Source organism: Rattus norvegicus, chromosome X (assembly GCF_021556685.1).
Source record: "Rattus norvegicus strain SHRSP/BbbUtx chromosome X, alternate assembly SHRSP_T2T, whole genome shotgun sequence".
Taxonomy (NCBI): Eukaryota; Metazoa; Chordata; class Mammalia; order Rodentia; family Muridae; genus Rattus; species Rattus norvegicus.
Window position 1 is genome coordinate 17,102,759 of NC_141554.1, and position 18,379 is coordinate 17,121,137.

Below are 18,379 nucleotides of genomic sequence, written 5' to 3' on the forward strand. Positions count from 1 at the left end.
ATTATGTCAGAGCACCCTGGTCGGAAGAAGGCTCAATGGTGGTGTGGATCAGGACCCCTGACTCATCACAAAGGGAACATTTGCCTCTGCTCCATTTCCGGTTGTCTACTGAGAGGAGTGGACTACCAGCATGACTTGCATGCCTGGGGGTTGACATCACCTCAGGAGGGTCTCTAAGACAGAACAGCCTGGGGGTCCTCCCAGAAGGACAGCCTCAGACATGGTAACCAGGACTCCAAAGATGCTGTTCCTACCAAGAAAGAAGGGGTGTTGCATGGCCACCTAGGTGGGTCAAGCCAGAAGCAGCCAGGATGGACATGTTTCCCATGATCCTGCACCACTAGACCACCATCTTCATGGAGGCCAAGGAGTCAAGCACCGTGTTCAAGCTCAAGCACATTTTCAAGGACATCCACAAGCAGTGTCTGTATAAGGACAACCAGCTCTTTGATGACAGAAAAACTCTGGACAAATGTGGCTTCACTAGACAGCATGACCACGGGCTCCTGCCACTGTGGGCCTGGCCTATGAAGCCCTGTGCAGTAAGCCTTTGTCCACCCCTCCAGAGCTTCCGGACGTGATGAAGCCACAGTCTTCTGGAGGCAGTGCTAATTTACTCATTAAATGCAGTGAGGGCCCCATTCCTCCAATAACGAAAAGATGTGGCTAAGAGAATGAGAGCAGAAACTCATCTACTTTTTCTGCCTGAGCCGTGCCAAGTTTTGTACAGTCATTTGCACTGGTCACAGATCAATGCCACCTCTTCATGGAACGAGTATCAGAAGCACAGGCAGGGGTTGGAGAGATGGCTCAGTGGTTAAGAACACTTGGCGCTCTTTCAGAGGACCTGAGTTCAACTCCCAGCACCTACAGGGAATCTTGCAACCATTTGTAACCCGAATTCCAAAGATTTCGGATGCCTTCTTCTGGGCTCCTGGGGGAGGGGGGCAATACACACATGTGGTGTACAGATATGCATGCAGGTGAAACCACAATAAAATAAAATAAGAAGCACATAAAATTAAAATGAATGTCTTAAAAAGAAAAAAATAAGCACTGAGAAATGAGCCTTGGGAGTAGAGCTAAAACCTTTGGAAACTATAACCTATTGTTTTTAGTAGCCATGTTCTTCGAAAAGCCAAGACCAACTGTGTCCATGAGTGGGTATGGAGAAAAGACCCAGCCAGGAATTTGGTCCCCTGTGACACCTTAAAGACTGGGGATTTTATAATCATTCTCTAGGTGTCAGAAGCTATTTGGGAGCTGGAATTCTCGCTTGGTCATGGAATATTTGCCTAGCATGTACTAACATGAGGCCGCAAACAAGGTGGCCCATGCTTTTAGTACCGGTGCTTTGGAGGCAGAGGCAGGCAGATGTCTGAGTTTGAGGCCAGCCTGGTCTACAGAATGAGTTCCAGCCCTATACAGAGAACCCTTGCCTTGAGGAAAAAGAAAAAGAAAGAAAGAACCATTGTAGAACATTCTCAGCTGTTTCACAAAAAAGATTTCCTTTTTATGTTATTTTTGTCTGGGTGTTGTTGTGGTGTTGTTGTGTTGTTGTTGTTGTTGTTGTTGTTGTTGAGACAGTCCTGTAACTCCTTCTGTAGACCAGGCTGGGAGAACCACCCAAGTGTTACACACCCCCACGTCCAGCTTTTACTTAGATATATTTGGACAGGATTCTCATACTTTTGGTCATGAATTGTGACTAGATTGTGAAATTGCAAGGGAGCTGCATGTATTAATTCCACAAAGACACATAAATATTTACATGACGTAACATACTGCATGTATATGAGGGGAACCACATAAGGGAGTTAGGCACAGCATTGGCCCAAAGGGCTTTTCAGGATGTGTTAATCTGGTCAGGCTACTGTAGCAAAATGCCCCTGACTAGGGTTTGGGGATTGAGGTGGGAGAGTTTGAATAAGGATGGACCTCATAGGCGCATAGATTTCAATGCTTAGCTACCAGGAAATAAAGCTCTTAATAGGATTAGAAGGATTAGGAGGTGTGGCCTTGTTGGAGTATACCTTATTGGAGGAAGTATGTCACTGGGTCCGGGTGGGCTTTAAGGTTTCAAAAACCCACACTAGACCCAGTCTCTCCCCCTCCCAAGGTTTTGCTATGGAATCCTGGCTGGTCAAATTTATCACATTGGTAAGACTAGCCTTGAACTCGTGATCCTTATGCCTCAGCCTCTCGTGCCAGAATTATAGGAGATTGTCTGCATGATGGCTCATTCTCTTCTAGGTCAGATCCCTAGAAAGCAAAAGGCAGGCCAGATGAGGCAGCCATGTATAAAGCCTTTTTCTGCTCATGCACCTGCCCACAGTCTATTGAACTAAAACATGGCAAAGTCCAGGAACAGGGAAGTGCACATCTCAAGAGGGAATGGAAAGGAGTGATGATTTGATGAACTACACTCTGTCACCTGCACTTCTCATCCCTAATAGTCTGTGTCCACCCTCCCCTCTTGCAACTAGAGGTACTGATATACTAACCTCAGAATGTGACCACAATTAGAAGTAGAGACTTTCAAAGGATGATGAGGGCTGGGTAGATGGCTCAGTAGAAAAAGTGCTTGTTGGGCAAGCATGAGGACCAGAGTTCGGATCCCCAGATTACATGTAAAAGTTAGGGAAATATGCTGGTTGCCTGTAATCCCAGCACTTGAGAGGCAGATAAGATTTCCTAGGAGAAGTTGGCTAGCTAGACTAGCCAGAATTAGTGAACTTTGGGTTCAATGAGCGATCTTGCCTCAAAAAATAGTTGCTGGGGGTAGGGGGATGATACATGTTTTTAATTCAAGTGCTTGAGAGGCAGATGGATCTCTGTGAGTGTGGGGCCAGTCTGGTCTTCATAATTAGTTTCAGGACAGCCAAGACTATATCATGAGGCTGTCCCTAAACAAACAGACAGACAGACAGATACATACATACATAGAAACATGGATGGATGGACAGACAGACAGACAGACAGACAAAATAGAGAGCTACATAGAAAGATGGCTGATATTAATTTATGGCCTTCATACACACACATGCATCCAAAAGTGTGTGCACCTGTACATACACACATGACCACACACATGAAAATATACATACATGCCATGCACAACACACACACACACACACACACACAGGGAATAAAAATATAAAGGTTGTGAAGTGAATGGGGATGGGGTGGGAGGTGGATTCTAATTCAGTCTAAGTAGAATGCTTATAAGAGGAATTTAAACATACAGAGACACTAAGAGATGCTGTGCCCAAAGAAAGAACACTTAAGGGTTCAGAGAAAAAATGTTCCATCATATGTAAGGCCTCAGGAGGACCCAACATAAGCAGATGTAAGCCCCTTTAAGCCCCCTGTCCTAGTCACTCTCCTATTGCTGTGAGGGGACACTGTGACTAAAATAACTCTCATAAAAAGGGGACTTGCTTACAGTTTCAAGGGCTTAGTCCAGTGGCCAGTATCGTCATGCTGGGGAGCATGATGTTAGGACAGTAGCTGAAAACTACATCCTTAGGTAGTGTAGGTGGAGAGCGAGAGCGAGAGCGAGAGCGAGAGAGAGAGAGAGAGAGAGAGAGAGAGATTGTTTGATTGATTCAACAAGGTGTTGGCCCAAGATAAAAAAAAAAAAAGACAACTGGGCTAAATTCAGCAGACACCCCCCCCCAAACAACACTCCCCACCCCTGCCGCCCAGCTACTTTCACAGCCAGCCACAGGAAGTCTAAGGCTGAGTTTGGCTGAGCTGAAAACTTTTGATTCGCAGCATTATTGCCACAATAGATAACTAGTCTAGTAAGTACTATGAGGTTAAATTGGATCTCACTAAAGATTTAGGAGAGAAGTATTACTTTTCCCTCCCCACCCCCTTATGGCAAGAAACAAGCACAAACAAAAACAGAGCAGGCTGTTCTTTTGACTATCTAATGTAAGGAACAAGACCGGGAGGGGAAGCTTTCACCAAACATACACACAGCAAAGGTTTTCCTCTCCAGAGACTCTGCAGGAATCCCCAGGAGTCAGCAATGTGCTAAGTGCTGCTGGGTTCCCAGGAAGCAAGGCTCTTACCCATAGAGTCACCTAAGGACCAGGAAGCACATGAGGTCACAAGCTAAGAATTTCTTCAGGACCTGAAAGGATCATGAGCAATTATGTAATTATGAGGCTAATTAGAAGTCCTGGCCCACATAGCAGCCATGACAGGTATGAGTTTCTACAGATTTCCCAACTGAAACGTCTCAGAGCTTGTGTGGCCCTGGCATGTCCAGTTTCTGATTTCCAACTCCAGGAATCTGATCCTGGAGTGTTGGAAGCATGCCTCCCGTCCCACAGAGTTCAAACTTAGTAGCAGCATTTAACCATTCTTAGTTTTCTGATAACCTGCCAGGAGGCAAGATTTATAATCAACTGCATGGTATTTTGAACATTAGTTGAAATTACACTTGATATGGCCTCCAGATCATGTTTCATTCAGTCGGGCTTACCCAGTTCCATTGCATCTAGAAGCAAAGGTCATGACCTCTTTCGAAAAGGGCTCAACGGAAGGGAAAATAGCAAGTCTCCGTGTTGAAGTAAAAGAATTTGGTTCATAAAATAAAACTCAGGCGACAGAAGGCAAAGGGAGTTTCCGCTGTTTGAAAAGGGGCTTTCTCAGCACAAGCTTGGAAAAAAAAATGTTGATGATTTATGCAAATGAGAGAGGAAGTGTGCCCCGAGGGATCTTGGCATAGAAGCTCAAGTCGGAATTCTGGTTCCGAGGCTGGCTGTGTGTCTGATTCACTTGGGGACTGGGGCTGAGCCATTTAACCTCTTTGCTTCAGAGTTCCCTCATCCATAAATGCAGCCTAACAACGCCGTTCTTCTTGCCCCTGAAGGGGAGGCAGTAAAAATGAATGAAATGTCGGGGAATTACATCTAACAGCCATCGATTAGAAATAGAGCATATGGTCTTAATGACTGCTTGTTTCTGCCACAAATTCAACTCCGTCTTGGGCTAGCTCTGGGGGCCACTCCCCACAAGGCAGAGGTCCTGAAGGCAGTGGGTGCTCGGCCCATGGGGGGGTGCATAATGAACCCCTGGTTCTTGGCTCCCCCTCCCCCACAACCTCCACAATGGAACCACACTGCCCAAATCTGCCCAGTCAGTGGGGATTTAAAATATTCTGTCCCATGTGTTAAAACATGTGTCAGATCACGTGTCCTGATGATTGCTTCAGAAAATATTGTCACTCGCACACCTTCACATGAAAGGAAGCACCTGCTCACTGCCTAAAGTCCTTGGGAATCGTTGGAAATAGGTAATAAAGCTGGAGAGATCCATTGATTGATAGAGAACAAGGTAGAGAAAGATGAAGCTGGATATGGGGGTGGTGGTGTGAGTTATCTACTTATAAAGCACCAGTGTTTATGCTAGGAACTGAATTAAACTCTGAGGGTCCCCGGTGCAAGGGGGTGGGGGTGGGGACAAAAAGGACAACATTGCTGGCCTTGGTGGCTTGCAGTCCAGTAGGGGACAGACAGGTTACCAAGGCAGCAGCCTGCTTTTGTGCTGTAATGAGAACAAGGGCAGCTTGTGGGATTCAGGAATGGTTCCCAGGTCATAGTGCTGTAACTGAAAATTAAAGGATGACCAGGAGCCAGGGTACCAAGAAGGGCAGACATTCAGAGCAGAATGCAGATGGAGGAAGGACTGGGAATGTAGCTCAGTTAGCAGAGTATTGGCCCAGCATGTATGAAGATGTCCTGGGTTCAATTCCCAACACTGTATAAACTGTGAATGGTGATCTCAGCACTCACAGGAAGATCACGAATTCAAGGTTATTCCTGGCTATACAGTGAGTTTGAGGTCAGCGTCAGCTACATGAGACTTTGTCATAAAAAATAAGTTGGGGTTAAGAAGATGGCTCAGCCCTGGTGGCAGGAGCAAGGGTCAGCTGGCCCCACCATTAGTCTGTTGTACACTGGCATGGGCAGCATAGTAGAGCTGGCTCTGATGGCAAAGGCAAGGGCGAGCCTCCCCGAGGGTCTGAGATAAGGAGAGCTTGCCCTGACACTTGCCATCTCCAGCACTGGGTGAGCTAGCCAGCACAGCATTGGAGAGCTTACATTTGTAGTGTGGGGTGGGTACAGGAAAGCTGGTAGGCTGTCCAACTTAGCTACCACCCCGGCCCAGATTCCGGGCTTTGAGTTGGCCCACCCCAACATCTACTCCATCTGTGAACTGCTGGAGTGCATGAAGGAGGCAGTCCTACAGATTCAAAGCTACAGGATCTCCAGGACACAGGGCAACCATGGAATGAATCCCAAAGGAGTCCAGGTGAGGATCTAGTATTAATAATGTAGCAGAAGATGGGAGGCCTTGAACCAGACCAATGTCTCATTGCAGTGAACATTTACAAGTGAAGATGTTTGGACAAAAGGGTATATACTGTGAGACACACTGGGACACAGTGCAACTTCCACAGGATGCTTTTTATGCTTTGGTTTGTTTGTTTATTTATTTACTTATGTGTTTATTTACTTATTGTTTTCTTTTCGGGGGAGGTTGTAAAGGCAGAGAGCAGATATATAGGAACAGAGAGATCAGTGGGATTGGGGTAAAATGATGGGAAACTCACAAAGAATCAACTAAAATTGTTTTCAGAAAGACTAAAAAAGAAGCAACAGCAACAACAGCAACAGCAGGAGGAGGAGGAGGAGAAGAGGGAGGAGGAGGAGGAGGTGGTGGTGTTGGCGGTTCTGTGGTTAAGAGCATGAGGTACTCTTGCAGAGGGCTCAGGTTCAGTTCATTCCTAGCACCCATGTCGCAGCTCACAACCTTCTGTAATTCCAGGTCCAGGGATCCAACATCCACTTATGGCCATACACATCGATAAAATTAAAATAAAGCATATATTTAAAAAATAACAAAAAGTATGAATAAACTGGTTTAAGAAAAAGAAGCACAGAAAGATTGGCAAGAACAAGTCTGTGCTTTAGAAAGATCACACTGAAGTCTGGAAACAGGAGAGGAAAGAAGAGGTCCCTATGGGGAGCCAGGAAGATATCTGGTCTTTTGTTGTTATTGTTGCTGCTCTGACAAGTACCTGAGAAAAACACAGGAAGAAGGATTGAGTTTGGCTTGGGAAGCTTAGAGATCTCATGTAAGGCACAAAGGACCTTATAGGCCAGAGCAGTTCACACAGTGACAACTGCCTGTACTTCAAGTTGTCTCCTTTTTGCCCTGCCCCCCACCCACTTCCCCACCCCCAACCCTTAGCCCTCCTTGCGGGAGACGCACCTGGACAGATGCTTTACTGATCTCTTAGTGGCTTCTCAATCCAATCAAGTAGACAGTCACAATGAGTCATGCAAGGTTAAAGATGAGAATGACAAAACAAAACCAAACCAACCAAAACAAAACAAAACCAAACAAAACAAAACAAAACAAAACAAAACAAAAACAAGGTTGAGGATTTAGCCCACTGGGTAGAGCCCTGGATTCAATTCTCAGTTCCAGGAAAAACAAACAAACAAACAAACAAACAAAACAGCACCAAACAAAAACAAAAACCCAACCAACTAAACAAAACACCAGAGGGGTGGGGAGATCTCTCAGTCAGTAAAGCACTTCACTCAGAAACATGAGGACCTGCTTTGAATCCCTAGAACCCGTGTAAAAAGCCTGACCCAGTGCACAGTGCAGAGTCTATGAACACCAACAATGGTGAGACTAGATGGTAGAAAAAAGTCACACTCTGGAAGCTTACTGATCAGTTAGCCTGGCTTACATGGTAAAACTCCAGATCAATGCGACGCTCCGACTCAAAACAAAAGATAGAAAGTACCCGAGGACTGACACTCTTGGTAGTTCTCTGACCTTCACACACATGCCCTACATAGGAGTGCATCACACATGCCTGCATGTATGAACACACACATACACACACACATACACAATAAGGACATAATACAGCATTGCTTGTACACTGACCCCTGAGCACAGTGACTTTACAGGAGTTGATATCAGAAGAGAGGGCAAATGTCCAAAGGAAGAGGAGGAGGCTAGGCTACTAGGGAAGACAGTTGTAGAAGCAGGGAAAACGGAATGTCTAGGGGATACTATCACCAAGATCACAGGACGAAGAAGTGGTTATGAAAATGATCTAGGTCATGGCTTAGCATCTGATTTAGACTTCTCGCTGAGACCTAACAACAGAGGCTGTGGTCCACCTGAGAGGTTGTTTTAATAGCATGCAGGAAGTCCTGGGCTCTACATCAAGCACCACATAAACTGAGTACGGTAGCATATTGTTATCATCCCAGCACTGGGGTAAAAGAGGCAGAAGAATCAGAAATTTAAGGACATCCTATGCTACATATTGAGTTCCAGGCTAGCCTGGGCTACATGAGACCTTGTCTACAAGAAGGAGAGGAGGAAACCTTTTAACAGCTCTATATTTAACCACTGATCTTGCTAAAGTCACTCTTAGTTACGTTCAATAATGCTTGGACTGCAGTTTCTTTGGAATTTTCATCATACATAATATAATCCTGTCATCAAGCAATTAATAACTTGCATCTTTTCCAATTTGGGTGGATTTTGTTTCTTTTTCTTGCTTGATTGCAGTAGCTATGACTGCTACTGCCATCATGAGTAGAAATGATTACGGGCCTCTTAACCTAGTTCTTGATCTCAGAGAAAATGTGTTCAATACTTTACTAGTAGTTCTACTGTTTGCTGTAAGTTTTGTTTAGGCATACTTTATCAATTTAATGATTTATCAAATAATGAATCTCTGTTCCCTTTCTAAGTTGGCTAAGCATTTCTACTATGAACAGCTTTGCTTTTTAATGGTCTCTCTGTGTGACCTTGGGAGAGTTACTTTAACTGTAAAATTTTAAATGACCCACAATTTGGCACTAAAAGTACGATTTCTCTCTCTCTCTCTCTCTCTCTCTCTCTCTCTCTCTCTCTCTCTCTCTCTCACACACACACACACACACACACACACACACACACACACACAGAGCTGGGCATGGTGGCAAATGCTTTCAACCCTAGGACTGGCAGGCAGCAGCAGGCAGATACTGTGAGTTCAAAGCCATTCTGGTCTACAGAGCAAGTGAGTTCCATGACAGCCAGGGCTGTTATGTAGAGAAACCCTGTCTCAAAACACACACACACACGCGCACACACATGTCTATATATATATGATATATGTTTTTATATATGTATATATGCATGTGTATGTACACACACACATATGTGTGTGTGTTTTTATATGTGTACATATGCATGTGTAAGTATACACACACACACACACACACACACACACACACACACACTTGATTTCAGTCTCCAAGTGTATCATTTCTGACCTTTGACTTTGGGAAATTTAAATAAATTTTTTTGTATAGAAGATGAAAAAAATCATTTTTGGTTTTGTTTTTTCCAGACAGGGTCTGTATAACAAAAAGCCTTGGCTGTCCTGGAACTTGCTCTGTAGATCAGTCTGGCCTTGAACTCAGAGATCCACCTGATCTGTGCCTCTGAGATCAAAGATGTGTTCCAACATACCCCTGACCCAGAAAGGGTAAGTTTTTAAGAATTAAAAAAAAAATGTCATTTTATGTATATGAGTGTTTTCCCTGCATATATGTCTGTGTATCAGATGCATCCTTGGTGCCTCCAGAGGCCAGAAGAATATACCAGATCCTCTGGAACTGGAATACAGATGGTTATGAACTGCCATGTGGGAATTATAGTAGTGGTTCTCGACCTGTAGGTCATGACCCCTTTGACAAACCTCTGTCTCCAAAAAACAAAAACAAACAAAAAAATCTACATTACAATTCATAACATAGCAAAATTACAGTTATGAAGTAGCTACAAAAATAATTTTATGATTGGGGTCACCACAACATGAGGAACTGTATTAAAATGTCACAGCATTAGGAAGGTTGAGGACCATTGACTTAATATAGTAACTTTCACATAGGAATCTGAGACATTTCCTAAGTTCAAGAGGTTGGATTTGAACCATGACTAGAGGCTTTGTGTTTTTGTTTTTGTTTTGTTTCGTTTTGTTTTGAAACAAGATCTAACTATGTAGCTCAGGCTAGCCTTGAACTTATGACTCACCTCCTTCTCTGCCTTCCTCTGCATTGGGATAATAATCATGTACCACCACACCTGTCAAGGATTAGGGTTTGACCACCAAACTTAGGTCTCAACAATGCTGGAGATGCTGATGTTCCCAGTACCTTTCTATTTCTATATCTTGCTCTCAGCTCAGGGCTTCCTATATCCCTTGCAATGATGATCAGGAATGGGCTCTCCCTCTCATTGTATCTCTTTGTATTTGTTACAATGAATTCCATTCACTGTAATTGTATCTCTTTCCCCAGTACTAAAGATACAAGCACACAGGATTGCCCCACTATGAAAGCTGAAGTGTTCCCAAGGGTGATGCCTGCCGGTCTCCCTTTTGCGGTTCTGCTTTGGTATCTGGGTTTGCTTATGAGTCTCTGAATGGTGTCCAGATCAAGGATCATATATAGCCTCAATGGAGGGCATTATTCGAGAAGATCAAGTCTTACTTCTGGAGGTGCTACTTCTGGAAGAAGAGGTCCCCTAGACCGGTGATGAGTGACAAAAGGCCCTGACCACTCTGGAAGTAGTTGGCCATGTGCTGGGAAGTAAAGTTCCTATTTCCCTGGCTGTTGCTGAAAAACTGAGAGGTCAAACTCCCAACAACAGGAGGAGGAAGAGCGTAGTCAGGATGGGGAGGAGGACATGGAGGAGGAGGGAGAGGAAGCCGACGCAGTTATGTAGAGGGGAGGCGTGGAAAAAGCAGGCCACACCGAGTGCAGGATGCAGTGCAACTAGTGATTCGTGAACGGTTGTGCTCACTTTTAGCAAGAAGAACCCCAAAGCTGATTGCTAAGTCCCATGTAGTCCTGGCTTTTCCTCTAATATGACCGTATTAAGACAGAGGTGGGGGCATGGAGGGAGGGGAAGAGGGAGGCAGAAAGTAGTGAGAAGCCAAGCCAAGTCAAGCCCATAGAGTGGCTTGTTGTAAGAATTCTCTGGAAGTGAGTTTAAGACCAGCTAGAGCTATAGAAGATGCTATCTCAAAAACGAACAAACAAATCTTGAAAAGAAACGAGCAAGAGAGGGCAGTCATTTTTACATTAAAATTTCTGAAGGCCTTTGTGCTATAAGTCGTTTTGTAACCAAGGAGAAAGGACAGAAACAAAAGTTTCCTTCTGTTTCCTTTTGATGTGGTGCTAGGGGCGGAGCCTAGGGGCTTTGGGCAGGATAGATAGGTGGTCTGCCACTTAGTTACAACCCCAGTCCCAGCACTGGTCTACCGCTAGAGAAGTGAAAGTTCATACAGTATGATGGTAACTCATGTTTCCGATCTCATCACTTGGGAGGCTAAGGCAGGAGAATCATCATAAGCTACATAGTGAATTCTAAGCCAGTCCGGGATACATCAGACTCTGTGTCAAAATTAAACAATTGAAAACAAAACTCGGAGACTAACTTGCCCAACATCAGACACCAGGCTAAAGGGCAAAGGTGGCCCTTTAACTCAATGTAGAAAGTGCAAACCTACCTTTTTCTTATTTTTTTTATATATTCCTTTTCTTCTGTCTATCTATCTATCTACCTATTATTTTATTTTGTTTTTTCAAAACAGGGTTTCTCTATGTGATGCTTGCTGGCTGTCCTGGAACTTTCTCTATAGACCAGGTTGGCCTCAAACTCAGAAATCCACCTGCCTGTGTCACAAGTGCTGAAATTAAAGGCATGCACCATCACCGTCTGACATACTTTTTACTTTTTAAAAGTGTGTGTGTGTGTGTGTGTGTGTATGTGTGACAGACAGACAGACAGACAGACAGAGAGGTGTCTAGAGTTCAGCAGTCTACTTTGTAGAGTCAGTTTGTTTACCTATCTTTACATGAGATCCAGACATCAAAGTCAGCTTGCTTTCTAAGCATCTTTTGCTTTGGTTGGTTGGTTTCAGTCTGTAAAGGCCTAGCCTAGAACTCAAAGATCCACCTGCCTCTGTCTCCTGAGTGCTGGGATTAAAGGCCTGTGTCACCACTGCATAGTTTTAAGCAAGCATCTTTACCATCTTGCCAGTCTAGGCTTTTTGTTTTTTTGTTTTATTATTTGTTTGTTGGTTGGTTGGTTGGTTTGGTTTGGTTGAAGAACTTTCTTTTGTCAATTAGGGAAATCTGTACACAGTAACACCAGGAGGAGAAGGAAATTGATTAGAAGAGCCTAGAGTACCAGAACCACCAGGCTTCTGCAGGGGCAAGCCGCAGACACTGAATCCCCCTGCTAAGAGTTTCAATCTGGCCCACAAATTTTATGGGAAACACCTTTGAGGCAACCTCAGTGTTGAGAGGTGGGGCTGAACAAAAGGTGACTGGGAGTAAGGGCTCTGCTGTCGGGAATGAATAGGTAAAGTTATCTTGGGTGGCTCTGGGGTTAAGGAAGCATGGGACTGGGAGGAGCTGGTCTGGACCAAGAGTGCGGTCTAGGCATGTCCAAAGCATGGCAGGAGTAGGACCGCTCCTCCCCTGTCCTGGACCTGCATGCCCTGGCACACATACCCTGTGCCCAGCAGCCTTGCCTCACCACAGGAAATCACAGCATCTGGCAGCCAGGTTAAACTTCCTTTCCCTCTATAAGGTCATGTGCAAAAGCACCTAAAATTCCTCTGCATGCACCCTGACCCAGTCCAGTGATGTACACTCCCCTCAAAGGTTTAAATGGCCTCTGTTACTCCCAATAAACTCAACCAGTTCTCTGAAGCTGTTCACAGGTATGTGTTCTTTGCCCAAGCATCCACTGCTGACCAGGTTAAAACCCCTTTTCCTTATAAAATCATGTCCAAAGGCACCTAAAATTCCTCCCCAAACAAAACAAAACAAAAACAAAAGAAAGAATGGGTTGATAATTAAGATGGAGAAATACAAATTTGAGACGATCCCGGGCTATACCACAGAATTCTGGGACAGCTTGGGTTATATAGTAACAAGGTGGTGGGTGCTGTAGATAAGAAGAGCTACATGGAGCCTAGCAGTGCTGGTGAACACCTTTAATCCCAGCACTTGGAAGGCTGAGGGGATCTCTGTGAGTTCCAGGTCAACCTGGTCTACATAGCAAATTCTAGAACACGCAGGATTCCGTACAGAAACCCTGTTTTAAAAACCAAAATTAAATGGGCAGGGGGCAGGATAGGTGTGGTGGTTCATATCTATAATCTCCGTACCTACCTGGGAGATAGAATTGCTTAAAGTTCAAGGCCAGTCTAGGCTGCATAACAGCAAGAGCAGCCAGTACTACCTCTCCTTTTTAAAAAAGAAAGTCTCCCTATGAAACCTGCTTGTTCGGGAACGCTCTATGCAGACAAAACTGACTTCAAAGTCAGAGATCCACCTTCTTGTGCTTCCCAAGTGCTGGGATTAAAGACATGTGCCACTATTCCCCTCAAGCCCTTGTTGCAGAAGAGAAAGTAAAGGGCAGAGAGAGGAAGAGGAGGAAGGATTGTTATGAAGGGTCCGGGGGGTCAGCAAGATGGCTCATCTGGTAAAGGTGCTTGTTACCAATAACAACAACCAACCTGTGTTTGATGCCTGGGACTCACGTGACATGAGAGAACCAACTGATTCTCATTGGTTGTCGTCCGATCTCCACATAAGTGTAGTGCTGTAAACACACACACACACACACACACACACACACACACACACACACACTTGCATAGTAAGTACAAAGCTTTGGTCCCTGTCTCTGGCACCAAAATAAAGTAAAATACAGAAGGGAGAACTCTATCCCAGTTCTTTCCCCCCCCAGCAGTGAATTAAAAGAAAAAGAAGAGGAGGAGGGTGGGGAAGGAGGAGATGAGTTTGAAGTGAGGGTCAGATGCCAAGGCAGGCGAGCATGAAGGATTTGAACGGCAGCACTACACCTGCATTCCTGCAAGCACAGGGCCTGTGTCTCTTTTGCTCAACACTGCACGCCCAGACCTGGCATGGTGAGCAACTAACAAATGCTTACTAAATGAAGGAAGACTAAACGAGGGAGGCATGTTGAAGAGTGAGAGAGTGCTTTTCTAATATGGGCAAGGTTCTGGGGTCTGTCCTTAGCACTACAAATAAGCTAGATTTAAAACCCGATTTCAGGGTTTATGGATGGGAAACCGGGAAAGGGGATAACATTTAAAATGTAAATAAAAATATCCAATAAACAAATATATAATTTAAAAAACCGATTCAGAGCTGCAGAGGTGGCTGAGCAGTTAAGAGCACAGGCTGCTCTTGCAAAAGACCTGAGTTTGTTTCCCAATACCCATGTGATGGTTTACAATTGACTGTACCTCAAGTTCCAGAGGATCTGACATCCCCTTTTGGTCTCTGAGGACACCAGGCGTGTAGGCATGTAGTCCATAGTCATTTACAAGTAGGCAAAACACCCAAACACATAAAATAAAAAGAAATAAATCTTTTTTTTTTTGAGACAGGGTTTCTGTGCATAGCCCTGGCAGTCCTAGAACTAGACCTGTAGCCCATGCTGACCTTAAATTCACAGAGATCTGCCTTCCTCTGCCTTCTGAGTACTGGAACTAAAGCCGTGCACCACCACACCCAGCCCATATAGATCTTTTTTAAAAACAGTTTTAAAAAATGTTACTTATTGGCATGTCTACGGATCTGACTGCCTGTCTAGTGTATTCAAACATGTGTGTGCGTGGGTGTTCACATTTGTGTGGGAATGTTGAAACATCACAGGGCACTGGTTGTGCTTTCCGAAACCCTGCCTATTTCTCCGAGGCAAGGTCTCTTCCTTAACCTGGTGCTTGCCTCTCAGCTCAGCAGGAAGGCAGCAAAGCTCTCATGATCTTCCTGCATTTGTGGGGATCCCTGGTTTGTAGCAGGGATGCTGGGGTCTGAAATCCAGTCCTCATGATAGGGAAGCAAGTATTCTTCTCAGCCATCTCTCCAGCTCCCAGCCCCACTACCGAAAAATTGTAAAATAAGAGTGAATGAAACGTGCCCCTAACCCACTATCAGCTTTGAGCCTTCCTAATCAGAACCAGACTCAACAGCTTCAGAATTTCCACCCATAAGACCCTGGGAACCCTTGTCCCTGGGAAATACTTTCAAAGTATGGCTTCTCTTGCTTCACATCAGCTGTATGCACCCCGTGGTCCCCATGCTCAAAGCCCCCTTTAGTTTCCTGGGGCCTGGAGTAGTACAGCCCAAAGAGTAGAGTCCTCAGAGTGCCACCACCTTGCCTGGAGTTTTTCCCAACTCCTGTCCCACGTGGTTTGCTGGCCAAGTCAATGCTACTGTTTCCACAACATCACTTCCTCTGCAGCGTGAGAAAAGAGGAAGAAAACTGCCTCTGTGACTCTCCTCTTCCCCCAGGGAAAGCACAAAGCTCTTGGAAACAATCAAAGCAGCCCTGTGTGCAGGGGAGACTTTTGTCTGTGCAGTCAGGGGTTGCTGAGCCCGCGACTTCCTGCAGGGACATTCGGCAGCTTTGCAGATAAATAAATGCTCACATTCAGAATGACCAGCCTAGAACACTTTTATGAGCCTTTCTCTTCCCCAGGCTGTACACAGATAATAAATCAAATTAGCATCCCGAACTTCCGGTTCAGTGCTCACCAGCGTCAGTTCTGCTCAAGGGATCAGTGAGTTTCGGAGAGGCTGTTTCCAACTATTATCAGCTGGCAAAGTTGAAAAAAAATTTTGGACACTTCCAATGCTGGATAGGCCTCAAACTGAGGTTACAGGGTCCTTTTGGCCATTCCAGACCAGACTGTAAAAGAGGCAGCCAGAACCCCAGCCTTGGAATCCAGATTGGGTTGTAACTTAGAGAGAAAATACACATTTTCATTTCTCGGTCAATAATCATAGGAACATGAGCCAAAATAGACAACTGTCAGAAGGAGAGGGAGGGGTGGAGAGGGAGGGTGGGATGCGGAGGAGGATGCAGGATTACAGTAATAATCAGAAACAGAGCAGGCATCGTTCCCATGCCCGGCTCCCTTTCATATGTGCCTGCAGGATAAGACCAAATAAAGGAGAAGGGTTTTTGTTCAGGTAACCAGAAGTAAAACCTGCTCTTATTTCCCGATCACCAGATAGTAGACGGAAAGGGTTAACTATTCTGCTGCACTATCTAAATAGGAGAATGTTTTTGGAATTGCACCCCTTCTTGGACCACTAGGATGGGGCAGGAAAGCATCCATGTGATCACAGGTGTCTTCCCACCGAGTGGCCTCTCGCCAGCTAGGACTGCCACTCAAGCTGTGTAGTGTGGTCCTTGAATTAATAAACTAAAATAAAGTGACCATAGGCTAGAGAGACGGCTCAGCAACTAGGGCGCATCAGCATGAGGTGCTGAGTTCAGTTCCCCGGGCCCACACAGGAAGGCTCACAAACACCTGTGACTTCAAGTCGGAGGAAATCTAAGGCCTCCTCTGACCTCTGAGGGCACCGGCACTCGTGTGCACATAAACCCAGAGACACACATACACATAATTTAAAAAGTAATAAAATGATTCTCAAAATAAAACAAACTGCCCAGAGGGGTAGCCCATGCCTATTTGTAATTCCAGCACTCAGGACAATGAGGCAGGAGGGTTCCCATGAGTTCCAGACCTTCCCCGGGGCTACCTACATACAGAGTGAGGCAGCCTCATAAAACCAAAAAATAAAATAAAATAGCCACAGAACTGCAACGCTTAAGTAGATTTCCCAGCTCCACCCTACTAGAAGGGAAGTCAGTGAACCTCAACCTCATTCGGCCTGTCTCTCAGCATGGAGCGTCTATACAGTAAAAAATAAGGGGTGTGGGGGGGGGGCAAGCAGCAGCAGCTATTCGAATGTGCCTTCAATTGCTTGAAGGGATGATTGACCTGGGTAGAGGTGGAGGCAAGGGTAGGAATGGGAGGTTAATATATTTTTGAATAAGATTTCCTGTTATCTGGAAACGTGAGAGAGAGAGAGAGAGAGAGAGAGAGAGAGAGAGAGAGAGAGAGAGAGAGAGAGAGAGAGAAAAGCTATAGGTTTTATTCAACCAAGACAATCGTCTTAGGATGAACAATGGTTAGTGCTTTCTGTGAAGTCACTTGCCATCAATGTGCTTGTCAGTCATTTATTCAGACCTTCATTCTCCCAATACTTACTGAGTGCCTACTATATGCTAACCACAGTACTCCATGCAAATATATAGGCATCAAGTGGACACTAGGTTTTCTAGATGAGTGTATACTTTGGATAACAAGGTGACTGCTGCTGCTACTGGCTGTTTAACCAACCTACACTTTGACAGACTTAGGTTCACATTCTCCCACGACTTGTGGGGCAAGTGAACCAGCAGTATAATTACTTTTTGCTCTGTGCCTCAGTTTCCTGCTTTGCCAAGCAAGGCCCTACCTAGCCCAGCACGAGAGTGAAAGGCATCAGTATTAGCAAAGTTATCTCACCCCTGGGCTCCCGGGTCCACAGACCACTGCTTGGTGCTATTTCCGAAGCTGGCTAGGCCCTCTGCCGCTGACCCTGGAAATCGGGTCACAGTAGACAAGGCGGAGTGTGCAGAGGGAGGGGTCCTTTGCGCGCGGCTACTCGGGTTTCCCTAGGGCCGCCGGATAGTCTAAAACTCACTTCGGAGGACTGGAAAGAGCGTGAAGTGGCTCTTTCGATCTGAGACACCCCCTCCCGGAGACATCACCCCCTCCTCCCAGCCAGGCGAGGAGTGAAATCTTAGAAGCCGAGGCTGCTGGGTTTGAACGGAATGCCGGAGTCGGTGGAAGTCGGAGCTAGTCCCCCCGAAGGTCAGCGAGTTGTTTTGAGTTCTCGTACCCGGAAAGGGGGGGTGGGGGAGCAGGGAGGAGAGGACGCCAGGGCCCGAGAGACCCCGCGTCAGAGCAAAAATTGTTTGTGTTCCGGAACAGGCAGCTCAGCGGAAGCCGCGACGGGGGCGGGTCACGTGCGGCGGTGGCCGTGCAGCTGCCGGGGGAGCCCGGCTAAGACAAGGGCCCGGCGGGGCGAGGGTGGCGCCGGGCGGCGGCTTTCGCAGCCCAAGGTGGGAGCCGCGTAGTCGGGGCTCCAGGAGCTTGGGGAACCCGGAGCTCGAGACCCAGAGGCGCGCGCGTTATGGAGGGGGTGGTGTGGAAGCCAGGGCGCTCGGAGCTCCGCGTGGTGCGGCGCGGGCGGGAGGAGGACGATGGCCGGGGGCATTTGGGGGGCAGAGGGACGCCAGCTGGGCTCCCTCCTAGCAAGAGCGAGATCCACGCGGAGATTGCGGGAGTGGCTGACACCCGAACAGGGAGGTGCCGCTCTTGCAGTCATCG

The 18,379-nt window shown here is 46.0% G+C and overlaps 1 protein-coding gene across 4 annotated transcripts in view; it reads left to right on the forward strand.

Moving 5' to 3' along the window:
- Positions 1-17,599: 17,599 nt before the first annotated feature.
- Positions 17,600-18,379, forward strand: part of Bcor (BCL6 co-repressor) — a 120,002-nt gene continuing 119,222 nt past the window's right edge. For 3 of the 4 annotated variants that reach the window (XM_087600027.1, XM_087600022.1, XM_087600032.1), the window contains exon 1: positions 17,600-17,860. The gene's annotated coding sequence lies outside the window, so the exon portion shown is untranslated. 4 annotated transcript variants of the gene reach the window in all.